The sequence below is a fragment of the Pteronotus mesoamericanus genome, unplaced genomic scaffold, assembly GCF_021234165.1.
Source record: "Pteronotus mesoamericanus isolate MK-2021 breed Mesoamerican mustached bat unplaced genomic scaffold, CSHL_Meso_final contig_94, whole genome shotgun sequence".
Lineage (NCBI taxonomy): Eukaryota > Metazoa > Chordata > Mammalia > Chiroptera > Mormoopidae > Pteronotus > Pteronotus mesoamericanus.
Genome location: NW_026555285.1, coordinates 13,151,242 through 13,157,957, shown reverse-complemented (window position 1 = coordinate 13,157,957; position 6,716 = coordinate 13,151,242). Strand labels below are relative to the sequence as shown.

The 6,716-nt window shown below is 35.4% G+C and overlaps 1 pseudogene; it reads left to right on the top strand.

The window, feature by feature from the left end:
- The first annotated feature begins 348 nt into the window (after positions 1–348).
- Positions 349–3,882, top strand: LOC129081037 (X-linked interleukin-1 receptor accessory protein-like 2; annotated as a pseudogene).
- The last annotated feature ends 2,834 nt before the right edge of the window (positions 3,883–6,716 follow it).

Here is a 6,716-nt window from a genome sequence, read left to right as displayed (position 1 = left end):
TATAGGGAGCTCTGATAGTGGCAGGTCAGCAAACAGGACCACACACTTCTGTGTCTGAGATTTGTTTTAAGGGGTCCTAGACAAAGGAGGCACATGGTTACACATGACTCAAAACTTCATTACCTCAATGTAAAGAAAAGGCCAAGAAGCAGGACAGGAAGCCACCCCCAAAAGGTGATAAGAAGGAAGTTACAATCTGTTCCCAAAACAATACACATTCCTTTGGGTAAATGATCACCTGGCTGGCCTTCTATCACAGATGATGGAAGGAGCCATGTCTTCAGCTCCTTCCCAACTTTGCTCCTCTACCTCATAATTTTCACATCAGTTTTTCCAAGCAGGGAGTCCATGGATGGTGAAAGCTTTGGTGTATTTTATCTATCTACCACAGACATAGTAGAAGGTATGCCCTAAGGCTAAAATTGTAATAAGAAAACCAATGAGAACTAGGATGAGGGAATTCCATCAACAGTCTGTAGCAGTCAGTATCATAATATTTTTGCATAGGGTTGTTGGCATCCACCTCATAAGTTGCACAGTTTCATTTTCAGTCCTGTTTCTTCATTTAATACATATGGGTATGGGATGTCATATTTCTATTTGTCATGTTGACAGCCACACCATACCATTCTAAACTGCATATGTGAGCTATGGTTTAATACAGTTGGCCAGTTCTCTCACAAGAGAAAACACTTTTTAATGAATCTGCCAAAGAAGAGGTTGGCAACCTTCTAACTTTGCTGTCAGTCCTATTGTGTCTGGTTCACAGGTTGGATCTACCAGGGCAGTCCAGCAAAGACAACAGTGGGAAATTTAGTGCAGACCCAATAGTCTGATACGTTGCTCACTGCAGTAAGCATTCCAGCACATAGAAGGAAGGTGTTGTTTTTGCAGAATGTACCTAGAAAATCCCCAAGAATTTGACAGAGAAACAAGCTAAACAAGGTCATAGTATACATTCTATAAAAACAGAAACACAAAGGTTAATGAACATAGGAAATCATAAACCACTTTCTGAGTCTCCAAATGTCAGATGAGAAGACTCCCAAATGCAAGGCTTTTACTAGAATGAAATTAAAGCATGACAATCTGATAGATCCTCTTTATCTGTAATTTAGATGTCTCTGGTGATATTATCAGGTTTTCTGGTAAATTCTCTATGATTGACATTGCATGACTAGTTCTTAATAATTTCAAATCAAAGGATGAAAGAAAAATGAAACAGTTTGAAAGAAAACTGGAGAAATTCAGGACTCAGTCTAGTTCATAAGTGAGAAATAAAATTTTATAGAAAATTCACTGAATTAGAGCCTACTTTCCATAATTGTGTATAAAAGATTTTATTGAAACATATTTTTCTCTAAAATCATCCTCATTTTTATCAGAGCTAAAACAAGACCAATTTATTTACTAAATTAAGTCTAGTTTCAATTTGCCCTGATCATTTGTATAAACACAACATGAATAGAAATTCATCATATAAGTTCTTTAGGACTGCTTTGCTGGAAATTACACAAGGAATCTTTAAGTTGAACTTCAGTCAGCACTCAGGGCTCAGAAGCCAAGCCACAACATACTTTCTACCAGGCTTTGCCTGCAGTACCTGTATTCCTCAAGTTCTTGAGTTTTCCATTATGCTACTTTTCAGGAAAGCAACCCTCACTCCTTACCTGGAAAGACTGTTATGAACCACATGACAAAACACAATATCAGGCTATTTTTCCAGTGGGCTTCTATAGGCTTCAAAAGTCAATCTCAGTTTCTCAAGGCTTTCTGGTGACAACCAGAGTTTGCCCCCTCATGTGATAACATGACATTCCAGTCAAATCTTAATTAATAAAATCAAAATTGGAAACTGTCTCTACATGTCCTGTGATGAAGAAATTAGATTTCTATTGAATTTATGCAAATGAACATGTTGTCATGGAAAGAACAATACTCATAAAGAATTTCTAGAGCTCAAGAGAGATCAGGCAAGGAGAAAAATACAAATGCCTCATTATTGCTTATGAAAGAATACTTTCTCAACTTGATTTAAGAAACATGAAGTTTTATTATTCTTGAAAAACAAATGATTAAAAATTAGCAATATTTTTAAAGGTTATAAAAGTTATATTTATCTTCATTTTATTATGTCCCATAATTAATTTCTGTTCATCCTGATCATTTGCAAGCACTTCTATAAATCCAGTCATTTCACAGAACTCCAGTAATACTCACTCAGTTCAAAAGTATGATCCAAAAATCCATTCTCAGAAATATGTGATCCAGAGCATAACCATGCAATTTTGGGAGCAGAGAGGGGGCTCCCTTGACCTCATAGCTTAGGAAATAGGAAAGCAAGATGTAACAGCCATGCAGAGCTCTTTTAGGAATTTGAAACAATGGACACACAGGGACAATGCCAGACTGTGCGGGAAGATAAGGGGTGAAAGGACTCTTGCTGGTGGGCCGTGAGGTGGTGCCACGTGGTTTTGGATTAAGAACCGGAGATCACCGCAACACAGCTGATGGTACTGGGAACCAGGGGAGACCTGCCCAGCTGAGCACGGATTACGGGGAGAAACTGGGAGTCTAGCTGAGCTACAGTCTTCTATTTCTTTTTGTGAGATAAGGTAAAGCTCTGAACATCCCTTGCTAAGCATTCTTTGGATTTAGTGGAGAGTCTGGGCCAATGATCTACTGGATGAATGGGGAGAAGTTTATTGAAGAACTGGCTGGTCACATTAGAGAAGGTGAAATAAGGCTACTCAAAGAGCATCTTGGAGAAAAAGAAGTTGAGTTGGCACTCATCTTTGATTCAGTGGTGGAGGCTGACATGGCAAATTATACCTGCCATATGGAGCACCGAAATGGATGGCAATGTGCCAGAGTTCTGCTGCATAAAAAGGAGTTAATCTACAAAACTGAGCTGCAGGAGGTGTGGAAGCACCCTTCTTCTTTGTACTACTCATGGCCATCTACAATTGCTACAACATCAAACTGCAGACAGCATTTTGGAGGTGATAAAAGTACTGATTACAACAAGGAATATGATGCTTACCTCTTACACAAAAGTGGACCAAGATAGTTTAGACTGTGACAATTCTGAAGAATAGCAGTTTGCTCTTGAAATACTACCAGATGTTAAAAAAACAGTATGGATATAAACTCTTCATTCCATAAAGAGACCTGATCCCAAGTGGAACATGCATTGAAGATCTCACAAGATGTGTTGAGAAAAGCAGAAGACTTATTATCATGCTAACTTCAGACTATATGCTCAGATGAGGACGAAGTATTTTCAAATTGAGCAGCAGACTCCATAACATCCTAATCAGTGGAGAAATCAAAGTGATTTTGATTGACTGTACAGAATTAAAAAAGAAGGTGTATTGCCAGGAAGTGGGCTCACTAAAGCACAGCATCAAATTTCTGTCACTAATCAAGTGGAAAGGACCGAAAAGCAGCAAATTAAACTCTAAGTTTTGGAAGCATTTAGTATATGAAATGCCCTTCAAGAAAAAAGAAGTGCTTTCTCAGTACCATGTTCTGGACTCTGAACAAGGACTTTTTGGAGAACTCCAGCCTATACACTCTCTTGCCATGACCAGTACCTTAGCCTCTGTGGAGTCATCTCAAGCTGATCTCCCTAATTTCCACCCTTCAGATTCAATGCAAATGAGGCACTGTTGCAGAGGTTATAAACATGAGTTGCCAACCACCACTTTGCCAGTACCTTCCTTAGGCGACAACCACACTTATTGTAACCTGCCTCTGACACTACTCAAAGGACAGCTACCCCTTAGTAATCCCCTGAAAGATACCCAGGAATTTCACAGAAACAGTTCTCTTTTACCTTTACCATCCAAAGAGCTTAGCTTCACCAGTGATATTTGGTAGTGAAAAATCTGACATCCTCAGAACAGTGATGTGAGCGTAGAGAATTACTGCCATACCAAGCATATAGTATACCTAATAACATTGAGGTGCTGAAAAAGTGTTTGAGGAAAATGGCACAGAAATTGCTTTGGCACTTGAATTTATTATTTACATTTCCAGAATAGTGGGGGCAAGGAGGACCTGCTTTTATAGTATAGTACCTTGTTCCAATGTACAGTTTTAATTTCTCCCTCAAAAGGAAAAAAATTAATCCTATTGTTTTAGAGTAGGTGTTATGATACCACTTCAATTGCAAGCTTAATAGGTGAGGTACTTTCCACATATTTATGAGTATTTTAGTAATTATATGGTATTTGCAATAGGGAAATTTAAAGGCTTTTATTGAATTTGAAAATTTTGAATTATTTTTAAGGGGAAAGGAGAACTTCTATAGAGTAACTGAAAAATCAAGAATTATCAAGAAAGAAGTGTTGAGGTACTCAAATTGGAAGATTGTAGAGGAAGATTAGTTAATAAAAGTGTAATTGAAACAATTAGAATATCTTCAACATAATGGACAAATTCTGTCCACTAAATCAGTAGCTCTTAATGACAACTTTTACTTTAATTAGGCAATCACATATTCTGTAGACAAACAGGTAGGTAGGTAAACAACATATATTTCTTAACCAAATGGAGAGACAGGCTGTTAATTCTTTTAGAATGATTTTGAACAACCCTTGTGGCTTTCTAGCCTTATTTAAAAGTTTTACAAATTTGGAAATACATTTTAAAGTATGCATGTTATTGTTTGCTAACAAATTCACATTTGGATTTTTTCCCAAATAATCTTTCAACCTTCTATAAGCTTTACGTGAAGATGTGAGGACCTTCATACTTTTTTTCAGTGCTGTTGGAGTTTGAATTTAAATAAATATTGACTGCACATGTCAGAAGTACAAAAGCAGTAAAACAACAATAATCACAGATGAAGTGCTAAATAATTCAAGAATACTAGTGGTAAAGCAGCAATTGTAGTGGTTCTGATCTGAAATGTAGTTGTGAAACAGACTATTCTGTGCATACACAATATATGCTTGGCATGGGTGCAAGGTTCCTGCAGGAGTATCCTTATTTCTGGTGCTTCAAAGAGTATATTTTATAAACTAACCTGTCCACCTTCACATTGCAACTGTGACTGTACTCTACTAAAATATCCCTGTGAGTAATCTAAAATATTATAAATTTGCTGTAAGGAATGTTCTCCTATTTTCATATTTATCATGAATACTATATGTTTTTTTCCAATTAATCGGTTTTGGTGTGTTCTCTACTAAGATCCCTGGGGTGTCAATTGTTATTCAAAGTTGATTTTGGCATTTTGCAAATATTTATTAAATCATGTTTTTGGACTAATATAAGCAAGGGCAAATGTACACAGTGTATAAAAATTAATTTGCCCAGCCATTGTAATTGTGAAATTCTGGTAAGGCTTGAACCCAAGGTGGCCTATTCATTGTAACTGTAAAAAATTAGATAATATGTTTGTTTTCTTTCTTTCAACATCTCTACATTGTCAGTTTCCTGTGGTACATGGGTTTTGTTCAAAATACTCGTTTCTCTGTTGCTTTACTATATAAGACTACTAGAGAAACACATTATACACCAAAGTATGTGAAAGCTTAGCAGTGGTACATGTTCATTCCATAGTGGTACAATTAGTTGCTCCTTAAGAAATCCTATTCAACACATACAGATGTTTCATATTTTTTTTTTTTTTTTACTGAGAAAGGTGATTTTTCTTCTGTAAAAACTATAGGTACTTCAAAATAGAAATTTATCAATGCTGAACTATTTCCCAAGTGTGATAAAATTGTATATGGTCCCATTGCTACTTAATGATATGTGTAATTACTAAGTTAACAACTTGCATGAAATTAGTAGTCTATATTTAAGTGACCAATTGTACTTTTTTATTATTTAGTTTTTCACAGAAGTCCAAATTAATTCAAATAGATTGTTGAGTGGTATTTTTGAACTAGTAGTTCTTTATTAAGCATGCCAGTTCTGAAAATATAACATGTGTCCCTCTGCTTCCTTTATTTACAATGATTAAACTTGGGTAGCAGTTTGGAAAAAAAAAAAGAAATATGTGATCCAAAACAAGTCAGAGTCCTCGACATGAACCCATGCAAAGACGTAACATATTGTTGCAAATGCATCAGAGTAAAACAATGACTGTTATAAAAGACAAAACTTAAAGCGACATGGTTACAGATTTAAATATAATGCACTTGACAAAGGAATTTATTTTCTTGTAATAACATTTTAAGATAATTAAAATCATAAATGAAAATATATCAAAACATATAATTTCTAGAACATATGTATACAAATATACATATAATAATAATATGTGTATACAAGTAGAACATACTTAATATTCATCTGACAAAGCTTCCCATGTACTTTAACCATATTAAATGGGCTCAATCAGTTCAAAACTTCTCTTTTGTAAGAGAGGGAAAACAAAACCTTGAAGTATTCCAGGGGCCCATTAGAATAGTTAAAAGTCATTTCTCAGTTAAAAATTCTCTTAAAATTTAAACTTTTGGAGAGCTGTCAAACAGACTTAACCAAAAGAGTACAACATAAACTTTGTGTAAGACAACACATTTTTATGGTAATAACTTTGAAATACATTAATTAATCTTAAAACTGGTTTTCACATCAAATAATTTGTCCAAACCACAGGATCCTGCTTAATTTATATAAGCATTTAATTTCTTTAGGCCAATAATATATTATACCCCAGTAACGCCATCTGGAGGCAGAAAATGTACCACATGTAAAAC